The sequence below is a fragment of the Caretta caretta genome, chromosome 28 (assembly GCF_965140235.1).
Source record: "Caretta caretta isolate rCarCar2 chromosome 28, rCarCar1.hap1, whole genome shotgun sequence".
Classification (NCBI taxonomy): Eukaryota; Metazoa; Chordata; order Testudines; family Cheloniidae; genus Caretta; species Caretta caretta.
The window spans coordinates 12,045,499-12,062,748 of NC_134233.1; the positions used below are offsets into that span (position 1 = coordinate 12,045,499).

General features: G+C 50.4%; 1 long non-coding RNA gene across 1 annotated transcript; it reads left to right on the forward strand.

The window, feature by feature from the left end:
• The first annotated feature begins 557 nt into the window (after window positions 1-557).
• On the forward strand, window positions 558-5,303 carry LOC142070286 (uncharacterized). The gene is made up of 2 exons (XR_012666252.1): window positions 558-1,208; window positions 4,020-5,303. It is a non-coding gene; the product is annotated as an uncharacterized LOC142070286 (long non-coding RNA).
• Window positions 5,304-17,250: the final 11,947 nt, after the last annotated feature.

Sequence of the window (17,250 nt, forward strand, 5' to 3'; positions counted from 1 at the left end):
AAGATGCAACTAAGTATATTAATCAACGTCATACATTCCTTTGTGTATCTTTTTGTGGTAGCAGTGTGTAATGCTTAGGGGGGAGAAATATAATAAAAGGAGAAGGTGGAAGGCGGGGGGGCAGAACGCCCATCTCAGCTGACCATCCTGTCTGCTTGTATAAAGCTGTGTTCTGTCTCATCATTGAACTGCCACAACTGGCGCCCAACGTGGGGCCCTCAGCACTCACCTCGCCCGGCAAGGGTTTCAGACGCGTCACTCATCCGCTTCGTGGATCCCGGTGAGTAATTTTCATTGTGGTAAGTATGGGAAGCTCCCTCTCTGCTTTGCAAGTGCAACACCACAATGAGCTGCAGTATTTGCTGCGTAAGGCTCAGCATGACTGCCCGGCTCGAGCACTTACTCTCCTGCTACAGGAGGTGCGTGCCCAGTGCCCGTGGTATCCTGAAGCCGGAAGCCTTAAGGTAGCGGACTGGGAGCGATTGGGCCAGACATTGCACAAAGAGCCTCGGGCGCCCGTGCAGGCTTTACATGCCTGGCACCTCTGTCGCAACGCGATACTGCGTGTCACCTCGGATAGGCCCTCTTTCACGAGGCTGGTGATCTCGCCACGCCCGTCGGCTCCTGTAGCCATCCCCGTTGCAGCTATCCCCCCTTCTACTGATGCAACCCAGCGTGTCGCTTCGGAAAGACCCTCTCCCGTACCCACAGCCCCCCCTCTCCCTGCTTTGCCCCCAGTGTCTTCATTACCACCGCCTCCCTTGCCTTCCCCACCGGAGCCAGTGCGTGATCACCCTCCCTCCATGGGGCCCCATGCTCCGGGGCCCCCCGGAGGGTCATCTGCATCTGCTCAGAAGCTTTCGCTGGTGCAACAAATGGTTCACGCAGCGAAAGCTCGATCAGATCTTACAGCGGAGGAGCTGGCTGATCTGGTCTCCGTTTGCCCGGTGACCTGGCAGAATGATGACCAGGGCAACCCCGTGGGCACCTGGACCACTTTGTCATACTCGGTGGTTAGAGAGGTGAGGAAAGCAATTCGTGAGTTTGGCCTGACTAGCACCTTTGTGCGTGGTCTCGTTGAAGGGATAGGTACTGGGTACTCCCTAATCCCTGAGGATTGGAAAACACTGCTGCGCATGATGTTATCACCTAGTCAGTATGTTATTTGGCTTAGTGAGTATCGGCAGATGGCAGAACGCCAAGCTCAGGTACATGCAGCGCACGGTATCATTTATGAGCAATTGGCAGGGGAGGGCCCGTTTGCTACTATTGAGATGCAGTCTCAACTCCCTCAGGCCGTCTTCCCCATTATTTCCACCTGTGCCCAGCATGCTTTCAAGAAGGTCCCGGATTCAGGCAAGCCTACCAAAAGCTTTGTCAGTATCCGTCAGGGTGCCTCAGAGTCCTTTTTGGATTTTACCAACAGATTGCATGAGGCTATCCTCCGACAGGTGGATAACACTGAGGCAGCTCACGAGCTCCTGTTAAAATTGGCAGTTGAAAATGCAAACGAGGATTGCCGCCGTGCTCTCCAAGCAGCACAAGCATCTGGTATTTTAGAGCTCTCAGACATGCTGCGGGCGTGCCAGAACATCGGCACACAAGCCCACAAGGCTGGAGTTCTGGCTGCCGCCCTCAGAAAAACTGGGAAGGAGGGGAAGCGTTGTTACCGCTGTGGTAAGGAGGGTCATTTTCAGCGGGAGTGCCGCTCATCTAAGGCACCAGCCCGACCCTCAAAGAAGTGCCCCAAGTGTGGGAAAGGTTATCACTGGGCTAATCAGTGTCGTAGCGGGTCGGGAAACGGCGCGACGGGTCCCCCCCGAACCCAGGGCCAAACGGGGGTGTTTCCTACTCAGGCAATCGCTCCTCTGCCTTGGAATCCGTAGACTCTATGAGGGCGGCGACTGCTGGAAGTGCAGGGCTTGATTTGATCATGCAGGAGGACACTGACTTTCGGCTGCCAGGGGAGGTCTGTGCCATACCTACACAGGTGATGGGACCTCTCCCTGCCGGCTTTGTAGGTCTTGTTCTCCCTCGCTCACATGCTGGGAAACAGGGCTTTTTTGTCATTCCAGGGGTCATTGATGCTGATTACACTGGCATTATTAAGGTTCAGGTGTGGACTCATCTTCCACAGTCGCTCCCGCGTGGACGGTCAATTGCACAATTGATTTTAGTCCCCTATCAGGTGCCAGCTGCCGAGGATCGAACTCGGGGCGGAGGCGGCTTTGGATCGACGTTGTCTCACTCGCCGTCTCACAGCGCGTCTTCTCCACTTGTTGCTCTGACAATGTCAGTCCGCCCCTCGAAGCCTCAGTTAACACTTCTCTTAGATGATGTTCCTTTTACAGGGCTGGTGGACACTGGAGCTGACGTTACGGTGATTCGTGATCTGGAGTGGCCGGTTAATTGGCCTACGGTTCCTTCTAAAGAATTGTGGGGGATCGGGGGTAGTAAACCCGGGCGCCAAAGTTTGTCTTGGGTCACGGTCTCTAAACCGGGAGGCCGTACCCTTGCTACTATCCGCCCTTTTGTGCTCCCTGTCCACCTCAATATTTGGGGCCGTGATTTACTTACAAAGTTAGACACCACCCTCGATATTAACATCTGATGGCCCACCGTGCCCTCCGCCTTACCCTTGGTATGGCAATCCTTAGAGCCCGTATGGATTGATCAGTGGCCCCTCCCTCTAGAAAAGCTAAAAGCACTTCATTCGCTTGTGCAGCAGCATTTGCAAGCACAGCGACTGGAGAGCTCCACTAGTCCCTGGAACACCCCGGTGTTTGTTATTAAGAAAAAATCGGGTGCTTGGCGACTGTTACATGATTTAAGGGAAATAAATAAACGCATCCAACCTATGGGCCCCTTGCAATTTGGCTTGCCAAATCCAAATTTAATTCCTCAAACCGATCAACTTTGTGTGTTAGATTTAAAAGATTGTTTTTTTTACCATCCCCCTTTGCCCTCAGAATTAGCTGCTGTTATTTTGGCCTTTCAACCTTTTGCTGATTGTCCCTTTAATTTAATTGTGGATACCTATTATGTTTATTAGGTAATTGATCATTTACCCCTTGCCCTCATTACCCCTCAGGTTGATGCAGACCTCCTTCGCCTGTTTTTGTTTTTGCAGCACCTTTTTGCCACTTGTCATTTCCCTTATTTTGTTGCTCATATTTGCAGTCATACCCCTCTGCCTGGGCCACTCACTGAGGGCTATGCACGCGCCGGTCGCGCGTTGCGTGGTCAGGTAAATTCCCTTTTTTCTGACCCCATTGAAAGCCATGCCTTTTTTCATCAGTCTGCCTCTGTTTTGGCCCGGCAGTTTCCCATTCCTGCTGATCATGCACGTTCCATTGTTCGTTCCTGCCCCCACTGTGCTGCTGCTGCTCCTACTTTTTCTTATGCCGTTAACCCCCGAGGTACCGCAGCAAATCAGCTGTGGCAGATGGATGTTACTCATGTGCCACAATTCCGCCCCTATTTGTTTTTACATGTTTCCGTTGATATTTATTTAAGTTTTTTTGGGGGCTTCCCCACAACGTGGGGAAGCCACTAACAAAGTTATTCACCATTTGCTGGCCTGCCTTTTTGTTATGGGTCGCCCCTGCCAAATTAAAACAGATATGCCCCAGCCTACTGCTCTGCAGCCCTCTCCACCTTTTGTGCCCGCTGGGACGTCCGTCTTACACACGGAATCCCTTATAATTTCACGGGCCAAGCCATTGTTGAACGTGCCAATCGCACACTCAAAACCTTGCTAGATAAACAATTAAAACAAGGGGAGCTGCGTCTCCGAACCTTAGGAGACATTTAACAACAAATGCATATCCTCTTGTTTACTTTAAATAATTTAACACTGAATGCAGATCAGCAGACCCCTGCGGATCGGCATTTTCACAAATCTGAGGTACTGGAAAGACCACGTGTCTATTACTGTCAGCTGCCCGATCCACAGTGGCTGGGCCCAGTGCCTCTAATCACTTGGGGTCGGGGATATGCTGCTGTGTCTCTCCCTGCAGGACCGTTGTGGGTTCCAGCTCGGTGTGTGCGACCGGCACTTAAACAACATGGCATGGCACCAGGGACTGTCGAATCCCATACCGGAGTTTCAGCTGACCTTGGAGGAGACCGCGTTGCCCCCCGAGTCGACAACGACGGGACGGAAACGGAGGAGGCGTAGCGTCCCAAGCCAGCCCGTGACATGGGGAGCAGTAAAAGCATTGGTCGCCGCGGCTCAACGAAGACTGGCAGCAGATCAACAGCCAGAGACTCCTGAGACTTTGTTTGTGGCGATTCTCGCCCAAATCACTGCTAATTCTGTGATGATTGTGTGCCTTTTGTGCCTGCTATTTCCTGTAGGGGTTGGCTCGGAAGCGCCTCCCCCGTTATAAGCCCGAATGACATATAACATATGGGAAAGATTGGCTTCAATAGCAAATGTTACCTGTGCGCGTGTAGTTAATTGTACTAGTATAAAGGTGCCCTTAGGCTGTCGAAAAATTTCTCAACCTCTTTTAAATTGTTCCCATGCTGTTAATGTTTCATATAATTATGGCCATATCATCCTACCATCAGGATGGGTTTTTACTTGCGGTTCACGCACCTTTAATTATATTCCTGCAAATGTAAGTGATGGCACCCTTTGCTGTTTTAGTAGAATGATATTTATATTGCCTTTTGCTGGTGACAATTGTAGTAAAAGAAGTGTACCCCTTTTAGATGATTAAATTGCAGATGTTGAGCTTTTGGTTATTTTGTGTTTGTAATCATTGGGCTTATTTTTTGCTGCTGCTGTGTACAATGTATTCTTTCCTTGTTAAGATTTTGTAAAATTTTGCCCTGGAAAGCTCCCCAGGTTATGTCCTTGTCTGTCTGGGAGTTAAATAGCATGACAAAACAAATTGACGGCTACCATGAGATGGCCAAATATCAATAAATAAAAAACGGGGAGATGAAGGGTTAATGTTTAGCTATTCCACCTGGAAGCAGGTGAGGCACACCCTGACTGTTTTGTAGAAGCAATGCACACATTGCTCTATCCAAGGACAAGGGCTAGATATGAACCATGAGAACTTGATTGTTTGGACAGCAACTGTGGGAGGCTTTCTTAGCCTGGGCTCAAGGCCTGAGAACCAGGATTGTAGTAGATAGGGGATGGTAACTAAGTATATGAATTAACGTCATACATTCCTTTGTGTAGCAGTGTGTAATGCTTAGGGGGAGAAATATAATAAAAGGAGAAGGTGGAAGGCGGGGGGGCAGAACGGCCCATCTCAGCTGACCAGCCTGTTTGCTTGCATAAAGCTGTGTTCTGTCTCATCACTGAACCGCCACACCCACCTGCTGAAAGGAAGAATACCCAGTAGTCACTGACTCCAGAACAGGCCAACAAAGAAAGGAACAGAACGCCACCAGCCATCAACTTCAGCCCCCAACTAAAAGATCTCCAGCGCAGGATCAAGGATCTACAATCTATTCTGAAGGATGATCCCTCACTCTCACAGATCTTGGGAGACAGGCTGGTCCTCGCTGACAGACAGCCCCCCAGCCTGAAGCAAATACTCACCAGCAACCACACAACAAAAACACTAACCCAGGAACCTATCCTTGCAACAAACCCATTGCCAACTCTGTCCACATATCTAGTCTAGGGACACCATCCTCGGATCTAATCACATCAGCCACACCATCAAATGTGCCCAAATACATGTGTTAGTCTCTAAGGTGCCAGAACTACTCCTCGTTTTGTTTTTGTTTTTTTGCTGCTACAGACTAACACGGCTCCCACTCTGAACTAAATGATTGCATCTCTCCCCAAAATAGACCTGGAAGCACAAAGAACACCCTGGAGACCAGGCCTTTAAACGTTAGGAAACATCAGAGTTAAGGTGACGTGTACATACTTCGCGCAGTGCTGTTGTGCATGTGTGTTATGATACAGACTCACAAGTGTGGCCTTGGGGTCAATTCCCTGCCCCCCACAGCATCAATTTTCTCCAGACTCCCAAGCGAAGTGGTGCTTCCTCCATCCCTTGATGAGATGCCTTTCTCGAGTCTGCTTTGGTCCAAAACTCGCGACTGCGCCATGCAGGAGGCCTGTGATGTGTAGGGGGCCAGATGAGATGATCTAAGAGTCTCTTCTGCCCTTCAAGTCTCCAAACCTCTGCAAAACCGAGTGCGGCACATTGAGCATCCCCTGATGGTTCCACGTGTGGCCTGCGTGAACCCTTGCACGACCACTGAGTGTGTGGGGGTGACCCAGGGGGAGCAGCTCAAACACGCACAGGAGCCGGCTCGGGGCAGGACATGAGCCCTGCAGGGCAGGGGTGGGGGTGGCAGTGACATCACAAGAATGCAGCACTCAGCTGCTTGGTGAAAGGAGGTTGGGAGGTGGTGACCTCACAGAGAGTCCACGACAACGGCCAGGGAGGACAGGCTGCAGGGCAGGGGGATCTCAGAGACCCCCGGGGCTTTGCTGCAGGGAGTCTCCTTCTTGAGGTGTCTCCTTGAGGACTGAGAGAGAATTCAGGGTCTCGTATGTGAGTGCGAGGTGGAGCCTCTCTGGAGTTTTCTCCTTTCCCACGGCTCACTGAGCGAGAAGACAGACGTCCCTGTGGAGAAGGGAAGAGCCCCGGAGAGGTTTGGTACCGAGGCAGGCTGATCCGCCCGGTGCTGGCCAAATTCTCGGCACGGAAAACAGGAGGTTAAGGTGGGACAATTTTCCCCCAGCTAGGCCTTTGTCCCTTCGAGTCATTGGGGTTGTTGGTCTGTAGCTCATTGCAGGTCCCTTCATTCTGATCATTCAGTGTGTGAAACTCCAGACTGATGGTTCGTTTGAAAGTCAGGACACCCGGGTCCTGTTCCCAACTCTATCCCGACAGGTTGTGTGATGGAAGACAAGGCCCTTCGCCTTTCTCAGCCTTCGTTTCTCCCTCTGTCAGTTGGGGAGAACAATCCTCTCACACCTGCCTCCCGGTGGGGGGAGGCTGGGGAGCTGTGGGGACCTGTTTGAGAGCGTCACTCGGAGCAGTGTATCGTAGGAGGTGTCCTGTCGGGTTGAGTCATTCCAGAGGATGATGTCGGGCAGCAGAACCCCGTTTTCCCAACCTGGCGTGACACAGCTTTGCATGGGAACCGAACCAAGGGCGCACACAGGTCCAGAAGCCGGCGATTTCTCCTTTGGCCGCTAGATGGCGCTGCAGGCTCCCACTTCCCCCTTCTCCTGGTCAGCGCAATGGGGGTTAGTCTCCCCAAAAAGAACGCCCGTCTCGCTTTGAACGTCCCTTGACGTGCCCCCTGTGGGCTGTTGGGATACGTGTCCAAAAGTTGCAGGGCTTGTTTCATTATCTCCACAACGACAACCTTTCTTCCTTTTTAGACGTGACGACCTTTTTGGTCAAGATCCTTGATTATTCGGGGACTTATCCCGGAAGACCCAAAGTATTTGGGACATAAGACTTGTCTGGAAGGGCGCACAGGGCGAAAGTGTTTTTGGCCATAGCAGGTGCCTTGTCGCAAGGATGACGTCCATCCCCCTTCCAAACATGTTTTGTGTAATGTTGTGTGTGTGATGTGTTGTGTGTCATGTTATGTGTGTTTGTGTCTGTCTGTGTGACGTGTTGTGTGTCGTGTTGTGCAACGTGTTGAGTGTGTGTGTGTGGTGAGGTGTTTGTGGTGTCATGTGATGTGTTGTGTGTGACGTGGTGTGTGCGTGATGTGTTGTGTGTCTTGTTGTGTGTCGCATTGTGTGTTTTTGTGTGTGTGATGTGTTTCTGTGTGTGTGTCGTGCGATGTGTTGTGTGTATCCGTGCAACATGTGACGTGTTGTGTGGGACATTAAATGTGTTTCTGTGTGTGTCGTGGTGTGTGTCGTGTTCTGTTTGTCATGTTATGTTTGTGTGTGAGACGGGTTGTGTGTCGTGTTTTGTGTGTGTGTGAGACGTTTTGTGTGTGTGTGGTTTTGTGTGTGTGTGACGTGTGTCATTTTGTGTCATTTTGTCATCTAGAGTTGTGTAGATTGTGTGTGTGGTATTGTTTGTAGTGTCATATGAAATGGTGTGTGTGTGTGAGATGTGTTTTGTGTAGTGTTCTGTGTGCGTGACAAGTTATGTGTCGTGTGTGTTTGTGTCTGTCTGTGTGACATGTTGTGTGTCGTGTTGTGTGTGTTTCTGTGTGTGTGATGTGTTTTGTGTGTCGTGTTATGTGTGTGTATGTGTGAGACGGGTTGTGTGTCTTGTGTGTGTGTGCATGAGACATTGTGTGTGTGTTTGTGTGTGTGACAGGTTTTTGTGTGTGTCGTGCGGCATGCAATGTGCGACATGCTTACATGAGTGTGTGTGACAATGTGCAACATGTTTTGTGGGACGTGTGATGTGTTTCTGTGTGTGTCGTGTTGTGTGTGTTTCTGTGTGAGTCGTTTTCTGTGTCATGTTGTGTGTGTCGTGATATGTGTGTGTGTGACGGGTTGTGTGTGTGTGTGTGATGTCTTGTGTGTGGTGTTGTGTGTCGACTAGAGTGTTGTGTGGATTGTGCGTGTGGTATTGTGTTTGTGGTGACATGTGATGTGGTCTGTGTGTGAGACGTATGTTGTGTGTGTGACATTGTGTGTCGTGTTTGTGTCTGTCTGTGTGACATGTTGTGTGCCATGTTGAGTGTGTGTGTGGTGTTGTGTTTTTGGTGTCATGTGATGTGTTGTGCGTGACGTGGTGTGTGTCATGTGTGTGTTTGTGTCTGTCTGTGTGACGTATTCTGTGTTGTGTGTGTGACGTGTGTAGTGTTTTGTGTCTGTGTGACATGGCGTGTGTCGTGTTGTGTGGTGTGAGATGTGTTTTTGAGTGTGACGTGCGACGTGCTGTGCGTGCGTGCAACGGGCAGCGTGTTGTGTGTGTCCGTGCTATGTGCAATGTGCATCATGCGACATGCGACGTGTTGTGTATGTGCCTGTGACATGCGATGTTTTGTGTGTGATGTGCAACACGTGACATCTTGTGTGTGTTACGTGCGACGTGTTGTGTGTCCGTGCTACACGCGACGTGTTGTGCATGACATACGACGTGCTGTGTGTGCGCGTGTGACACGCGTGGGACATGTGTGAAGTGCGACTTGCTGGGAGTGACGTGACGTGCGACGTGTTGTGTGTGCCACGGTCGACGTTTTGTGTGTATGTGTGCAACGTGCAACGTGTTGTGTGTGTCTGATGTGCGACGTGTTGTGTGTCTATGTCCAATGTGTGACAAGCGATGTGCGACGTGTTGTGTGTGCGGCGTGTGGCGTGCGGCGTACGATGTGTTGTTTCTGTACGTGCGACACGCACCATGTCACACACAAAATGTCTCATGACACACAACACGACACACAACCCATCACCACACACAACACACCACTCACCACACAGACACACACACAACACGTCACACAACACTCTAGATGACACACACATCACGTCACAAAACACCACACACACACCACACCACACACAACACGAAACACAACACATCACACACACACGGAACACAACACTCTGGACGACACACAGCACACACACAACACGTCGCACACACACGTGTTGTGTGTCATGCTGTGTGTTTGTGTGATGTTGTGTGTGTGAGATGTGCGATGCGCAATGTACTGTGTGTTTGACGTGCTATGTGAGCGTGCAACGTGCTGTGCGTGTGAGGTGAGATGTGTTGTCTCTGTGCGTGCGACACACACCACACCAACGGCACACAACACAAAACAAACACACAACACATCACACACACAACACACCACACAGACACACGCACACAACACAACACACAACACGTCCCACACACACTGAATACAACACTCTAGACGACAGACAACACATGCACAACACATCACACGCACACAAACACGTCTCACACACACAAGTGTTGTGTGTCGTGCTGTGTGTGTGGGACGTGTTGTGTGTGTGAGATATGCGAAATGCGACGTGCTGTGTGTTTGATTTGCGATATGCGATGTGCCGTGTGGGCGTGCGACATGTGACATGTAACAAACGACGTTGTGTGTGATGCACAGCACTTTGTGTGTGTGATGTGCGACGTGCGACGTGTTGTGTGTGTGAGACGTGTGACGTGAGCTGTGTGGTGTGCGTGACTGTGACGTGCGACATGCGACATGCTGTGTGTGCATGCGAATTGTGATGTGCGGTGTACGACATGCGTCGTGCGGCGTGTTGTGTGCGACATGTGACCTTTGTATGTGAGGTGCGACGTGTGACATGTTCTGTGTGTGTGTCTGTGTGGTGTGTTGTGTGATCTGTTGTCTGTCGTCTTGTGTGTGTTGTGTGCCATTTTGTGTGTCGTGTTAAGTGTGTGTGTGGTGTTGTGTCTGTGGTGTCATGTGACGTGTTTTGTGTGATGTGGTGTGTGTGGTGTTTTCTGTCTGTGAGACGGGTTGTGTGTCGTGTTTTGTGTGTGTGTGAGACGTGTTTGTGTGTCTGACGTGCGACGTGCTGTGTGCGCGACGTGCAATATGTTCTGTGGGTGTGACGTGCGAGGAGTTGTGGGTGCGAGATTCGACATTTTGTGTGTGTGAAGTGCGACGTGTTGTGTGTCCGGGTCAGTCCCCTCAGTTGCAGTCTCAAGTCTTCAGTGTCCTTCTTGCTGGCAGTGTCGGTGGGGGGAGGAGAAAGGCCAAGCGTGGGCCCCGGTTTGGGTTTGGTTTTTGCCCCCTCAGCCCGTGTGCTTGGGAAGCCCCAGTCCAGGCGTGTCTGGGGGGGGCGGAAGCGTGGTGGGGGCATTGCTCAATCTCCCAGCACGGTGCAGCAATTCCCTTGCTGTGGCCTCAGGCAGGGGAATCACTGAGTGGGAGCTTCCTTGCTGGGCAACGGCTGTGGATGGGCTGTTTCACACCCCACCCGGGGGTTGCTGACCTTCCTTGCTGGTATCTCCTAATCTTTCCCCAGATACATGGAAACCATGCCGTGCAAGGTAACAACACAATTCAATCCAAGGTGAGGAATATGGGGGTTACAGGGCACCTAGAGGAGTAGGGTTTTATGTTTCCATTTTGCATAATGAAAGACAAGGGATAACCATGTATTAAATGGATTGATGTAGGATAGGATTTGACCATGTTCTGCCCACCACCCTTTCTGAGAGCAGGAAGGAACGGCCTCATGGGCCATTGGTAAAGGTGCATCAGCCAGATTCTGATGTCTGTGAAAAGGCCTCACAAATGTCCAGATGGTCAAGAAGACGTGAGAGACTTGGAAACAGTAGGAGACAATCAGAAAACATCCACCGTATCCGACGCTAAACATGTTAGCAGCATTTATGACCTCAACGGCGAGGCAGGCACCCTGAATGCAAGACAAAGAAGATCTAAGGATGGGAAGCCAACAAAACCATCAAACAATAACAGCGGAAAACCCGGAGATTAATCCCACTTGAGGACTAACGATTACAGAATGACATTGCAAAATCCATAGACGAAAGTTGGAATTTACAAGTCTAAAGCTGGGGTGTTTTGCCATCAGACTCTGGGTTCAGTCCTGCAAAGCCTCAGAGCATGGGTTTGCGACCGACGGAGCTCAGCTCCTCGCTTGTGTTCAGTCTAACTGGCCGTTAGATTGACAAGAGCTACAGCAAACTGGTAACTGTAAGACCATCTGCAGGACGTGTGTGTGTGTGTGTGTGTGATTAAATGCGTATGCTAAGAGTTGTATTTTCAAGAAATGCGGTGTATTGCCTTTTCCCCTGAAAAGATCCCGTGTGCTTCTTATCAGCATAAGACGCTCCCCCAAGGTGTAGAGTGTCACAAACACATCTCATGACTCTGCCCACAACAACTGGAACTAAGACAAGAATGTGGAAGAAACAAGAAGAATTGTGTTAATGGTTTATTTACAGTAACTGGAAAGCAGGAAAGTAAAAGGAGCTGAGAAGGAGCTTTCATAACCACAGCGTAGGGCAAGGGGACCCAGAGATTTTGAGAACAGTTTTCATAATGGCACTAAAGTCACAGAAGTGGCCAGGAAGTAACCCAGGGAATTAAGGAATTACCATCTCACTTGAAGAAAAGGAGTACTTGTGGCACCTTAGAGACTAGCAAATTTCTTTGAGCATAAGCTTTCGTGAGCTACAGCTCACTTCATTGGATGCATTCAGTGGAAAATACAGTGGGGAGATTTCTATACATAGAGAACATGAAACAATGGGTGTTACCATACACACGGTAACGAGAGTGATCACTTAAGGTGAGCTATTACCAGCAGGAGAACGGGGGGCGGGGGGGGGGGAAACCTTTTGTAGTGATAATCAAGGTGGGCCATTTCCAGCAGCTGACAAGAAAGTCTGAGGAACAGTGGGGGGTGGGGGTGAGGAGAAATAAACATGGGGAAATAATTTTACTTTGTGAAATGACCCTTCCACTCCCAGCCTCTATTCAAGCCTCAGTTAATTGTATCCAGTTTGCAAATTAATTCCAATTCAGCAGTCTTTGGTTGGAGTCTGTTTTTGAAGTTTTTTAGTTGAAGAATTGCAACTTTTAGGTCTGTAATCGAGTGACCAAAGAGATTGAAGTGTTCTCCGACTGGTTTTTGAATGTTATAATTCTTGACATCTGATTTGTGTCCATTGATTCTTTTACGTAGAGACTGTCCAGTTTGACCAATGTACATGGCAGAGAGGCATTGCTGGCACATGATGGCATATATCACATTGGTAGATGTGCAGGTGAACGAGCCTCTGATAGTGTGGCTGATGTGATTAGGCTCTATGATGGTGTCCCCTGAACAGATATGTGGGCACAGTTGGCAACGGGCTTTGTTGCAAGGATAGGTTCCTGGGTTAGTGGTTCTGTTGTGTGGTGTGTGGTTGCTGGTGAGTATTTGCTTCAGGTTGGGGGGCTGTCTGTAAGCAAGGGCTGGCCTGTCTCGCAAGATCTGTGAGAGTGATGGGCCGTCATTCAGGATAGGTTGTAGATCCTTGATGATGTGTTGGAGAGGTTTTAGTTGGGGGCTGAAGGTGATGGCTAGTGGCGTTCTGTTATTTTCTTTGTTGGGCCTGTCCTGTAGTAGGTGACTAATATTTGGGTACTCTTCTGGCTTTGTCAATCTGTTTCTTCACTTCCGCAGGTGGGTATTGTAGTTGTAAGAATGCTTGATAGAGATCCTGGAGGTGTTTGTCCGTGTCTGAGGGGTTGAAGCAAATGTGGTTGTATCACAGAGCTCGGCTGCAGACAAGGGATCGTGTGGTGAGCCTCCAGCTTTCATCCAGACCACACCACACGATCCCTTGTCTACAGCCAAGCTCTACGGTACAACCTCATTTGCTCCAACCCCTCGGACAGAGACAAACACCTACAGGATCTCTATCAAGTGACCTTAAAACTACCTGCTGAAGGGAAGAATACCCAGAGGTCACCTACTCCAGGACAGGCCCAAGAAAGAAAGGAACAGAACGCCCCCAGCCGTCACCTTCAGCCCCCAACTGAAACCTCTCCAGCGCAGCATCAAGGATCTGCAACCTATTCTGAAGGACGACCCATCACTCTCACAGATCTTGGGAGACAGGCCAGTCCTCGCTTACAGACAGCCCCCCCAACCTGAAGCAAATACTCACCAGCAACCACACAACAGAACCACTAACCCACGAACCGATCCTTCCAACAAACCCATTGCCAACTCTGTCCACATATCTACTCTGGAGATCTGGAGTACTGTGTCCAGTTTGGAGCCCCACACTACAAGAAGAAGGTGGAAAAATTGGAAAGAGTCCAGTGGAGGGCAACAAAAATGAGTAGGGGACAGGAACACATGACTTATGAGGAGAGGCTGAGGGAACTGGGATTGTTTAGCCTGCAGAAGAGAAGACTGAGGGGGGATTTGATAGCTGCTTTCAACTACCTGAAAGGGGGTTCCAAAGAGGATGGATCTAGACTGTTCTCAGTGATAGCAGATGACAGGACAAGGAGTAATGGTCTCATATTGCAGTGGGGGAGGTTTAGGTTGGATATTAGGAAAAACTTTTTCACTAGGAGGGTGGTGAAACACTGGAATGCGTTACCTAGGGAGGTGGTGGAATCTCCTTCCTTAGAAGTTTTTAAGGTCAGGCTTGACAAAGCCCTGGCTGGGATGATTTAGTTGGGGATTGGTCCTGCTTTGAGCAGGGGAGTTGTTGGGGACACTGGGGCATGGCCACTAGGTAACTCGAGGGGATGGAAGACCACGAGTGTCGATGAAGCCCCCTCGCACTAGGCCCAGGTGTCCTTGGCCCCCCCTCCTGCCTGGAGGCACTCGCAGCAGCTCTGCGTACTAGGCCCAAGTGTCCTTGGCCCCTCCGCCTGGAGGCACTCGCAGCAGTTATGTTGAGGATCTGCAACAATATGTTGCAGAGTCAGACCGCCTGAAACTAAACAAAGCCAAACAGGGCAGATATGGAAGAACAATGCTGAATAAAGCAGCTTTATGTATAGTTTAACAAATGATCCAGAGAACAAGGGAACTAGCTGGGAACTGTATTGGCTGGCTATATGGATACTTAGGGCAGCTTCCTATTGGATAGGTATGCTGGGAAAAAGGATGTATAAAAGCCTGTGTAACTTCCTGCTCTGTGTGCAGGATCTGAGATCTTATTCTCCCTGTACCTTTTTGCAGCTGCAAATAAACTTTTCTCCTTCTCCACCCCGTTGTGATTATTGGGTGAAGCACACCGGGTAACGAACCAACCCCAGCTGTTGTTTAACCTCTCGGCACTGGGTGCTGGCAACAGCTTTTGGCATCCCTGGGTGGGCGATGAGGCTGCTATTTAGCCTTGCCCGGACCCCTCCTGGAGGTCGAGGATTGCGGCGAGAACCGACGCCCAGCGTGCACTGGTGAGTTCATCGGGGGCCTCGGAGGAGACGCGATTTGATCGACCCCAGAGGGCACGACGGTGCAACGCACTCATATAGTGGAGAAGTAGTTGTGGATGATGGTGAGGAACCGGTCCCTTGGACATGGGGGAGGAGCAGCTGCGGACGACAGTGAGGAACCGGTCCCTTGGATAAGGTAGGAACCTTTTGAAATCCGGATTCTATGCTCTGTTCGAACCTGGGGATGCCCAGAGTTACCCTGTAGGTGTGGGACAGGGACAGAGCTCGGGGGTTAGGGCACGGTGTACGCTCCTAGAATGCATTCTAGCAATCTGGAAGGTATTTGGTGCGGATCCGATGACTAAGAGCCAATTAAAACGATTCTGTACAGGTGACTGGCCTCAATATCAACTAGAGGACCAGGAGTGGTGGCCACCAGGAGGGTCAATTAATTACAACATGATCCTCCAATTGGTTTTGTTTTGTCAGTGAATGGGTAAATGGAATGAACATTTGTATGCACAAACGTTTATGGCTTGAAGAAACAGAACAGAGCTGTAATTCTGCAGAGCTGTCATTTGACTCCGACTGGTTCGGTAGTAGCTAATGTTAGTCCCCAGACCCCCACCCCCACTGTAATGGCAGAGCCGATGTCCCCTTCGGCCCCCAACCCCCACCTTATAAGGGTAGGATGCCTCGGGTTACAGAGATTGCCCCCTCAGTGGGACTCTATCCTTTGCTTACCAAGACTGTTGTGGCTTGCCCAGGGGCAGACGGACGTCAGGCTACCACTATGCAAGTTTACACCCATGTGCCATTCAATCCAATAGACCTAGCAGCTTTTAAAACACAGGCTGGGGAATTCTCCATGAACCCAAGCTGGTTTATTTCAGTCTTTGAGGGGTGCCTCGGTAGTCACAAGCCGGATTGAGATGACTGTAATATCCTCCTGAGAACCCTGTTGTCTGAGGTGAAGAGGAATCAGGTTACAGCTAAGGCAAGGGGAGCGACAGCTTTCAAGCGAAAAAAAAAAAAAAAAAAAGAAAGGAAGCTATCTGTCAAGTTCCTACCCCAAGTAATCGTAAGTGGCTCAGGGCATTTCTGGGTATGGCAGGCTTTTGCAGGATATGGATCCCAGAGTTTGGACTGTGGGCTAAACCCCTGTACGACAGTGTAAAAGGAGCAGATCATGACTCCTTCTATTGGACCCCAGAGGCTGACAGGGCATTTAAAATCCTGAAAAGAAAATTGATGGAAGCTCTGGTACTGGGCCTGCCGGATCTCTCGAAGCCGTTTCAGTTGTATGTACATGAACGAAAGGGGGTGGCCCTAGGAGTGCTCACACAGCTGTTAGGAGCATGGAGACGTCCCGTGGCTTATTTTTCTAAGCAACTGGATCAGGTTGCAAAGGGTTGGCCGGCATGTTTATGGGCGGTCGCAGCTACTTGCCCTAGTGCTTGAGGAAGCGGAGAAGCTAACATTGGAAGGGGTTATGCAAATCTATACTCCCCATATGGTCCGAGCCTTATTGGCTGCAAAGGCAGGGCTTTGGCTCACCCAGGCTCCATTGCTCGGTACCAGGCTAAGCTGTTAGAGAACTCTGAAGTCACCTTACAGCCTTGCCCCTCCCTTAACCCAGCCACCCTCTTGCCAGAAACAGAGGAACAGGAACATGACTGTTTACAAATCATCGACGCCCAGTACTCCAGCCGTCCGGATTTAAAGGATGCACCCGTCCCAAATGCAGATTATGAGTGCTACACTGATGGTAGCAGTACTGTAATAGATGGGCAAAGGAGGGCGGGTTATGCTGTTGTGACCCTCCATGACACTGTGGAAGCTGAAGGTTTGCCTGCTGGGACCTCTGCCCAGCTGGCCGAACTAATAGCCCTGACCTGTGCACTTGAACTGTCAAAAGGAAAGCGGGTCAACATTTTTACTGATTCAAAGTATGCTTTTGGTGTGCTGCATGCTCATTCTGGCCTATGGAAGCAAAGGGGAATGCTGACAGCCCAAGGCTCCCCAGTCAAGTATGGGCCCCAAATCCTCCGGCTCCTAGAAGCCGTACAACTTCCCTCGGAAGTGGCGGTGGTACACTGTAAAGCCCATCAAAGGGAGGATCAAGATGTGGCCAGAGGTAACGCCCGGGCAGATAGAGAGGCTAAGCATGCTGCCACCCTGCCATCCCCTCAGGCTGAGAACGCCCATATGCATGCCCTTATCCCATCAGGAGGGGAGCTTCCAACCCCTCAGTACTCTGGGGAGGAGAGACAGCTAACTGACAAACTCGGTCTCCGGGAAAAGGAGGGATGGCTCCATTAACCAGAAGGGAAGGTCCTCTTACCAAAGGGCCTGATCCGGCCGGTGCTGCAGAAACTACATCAAACCACTCATGCTGGCAGGGAAGCACTTATCCAGCTAATGGGA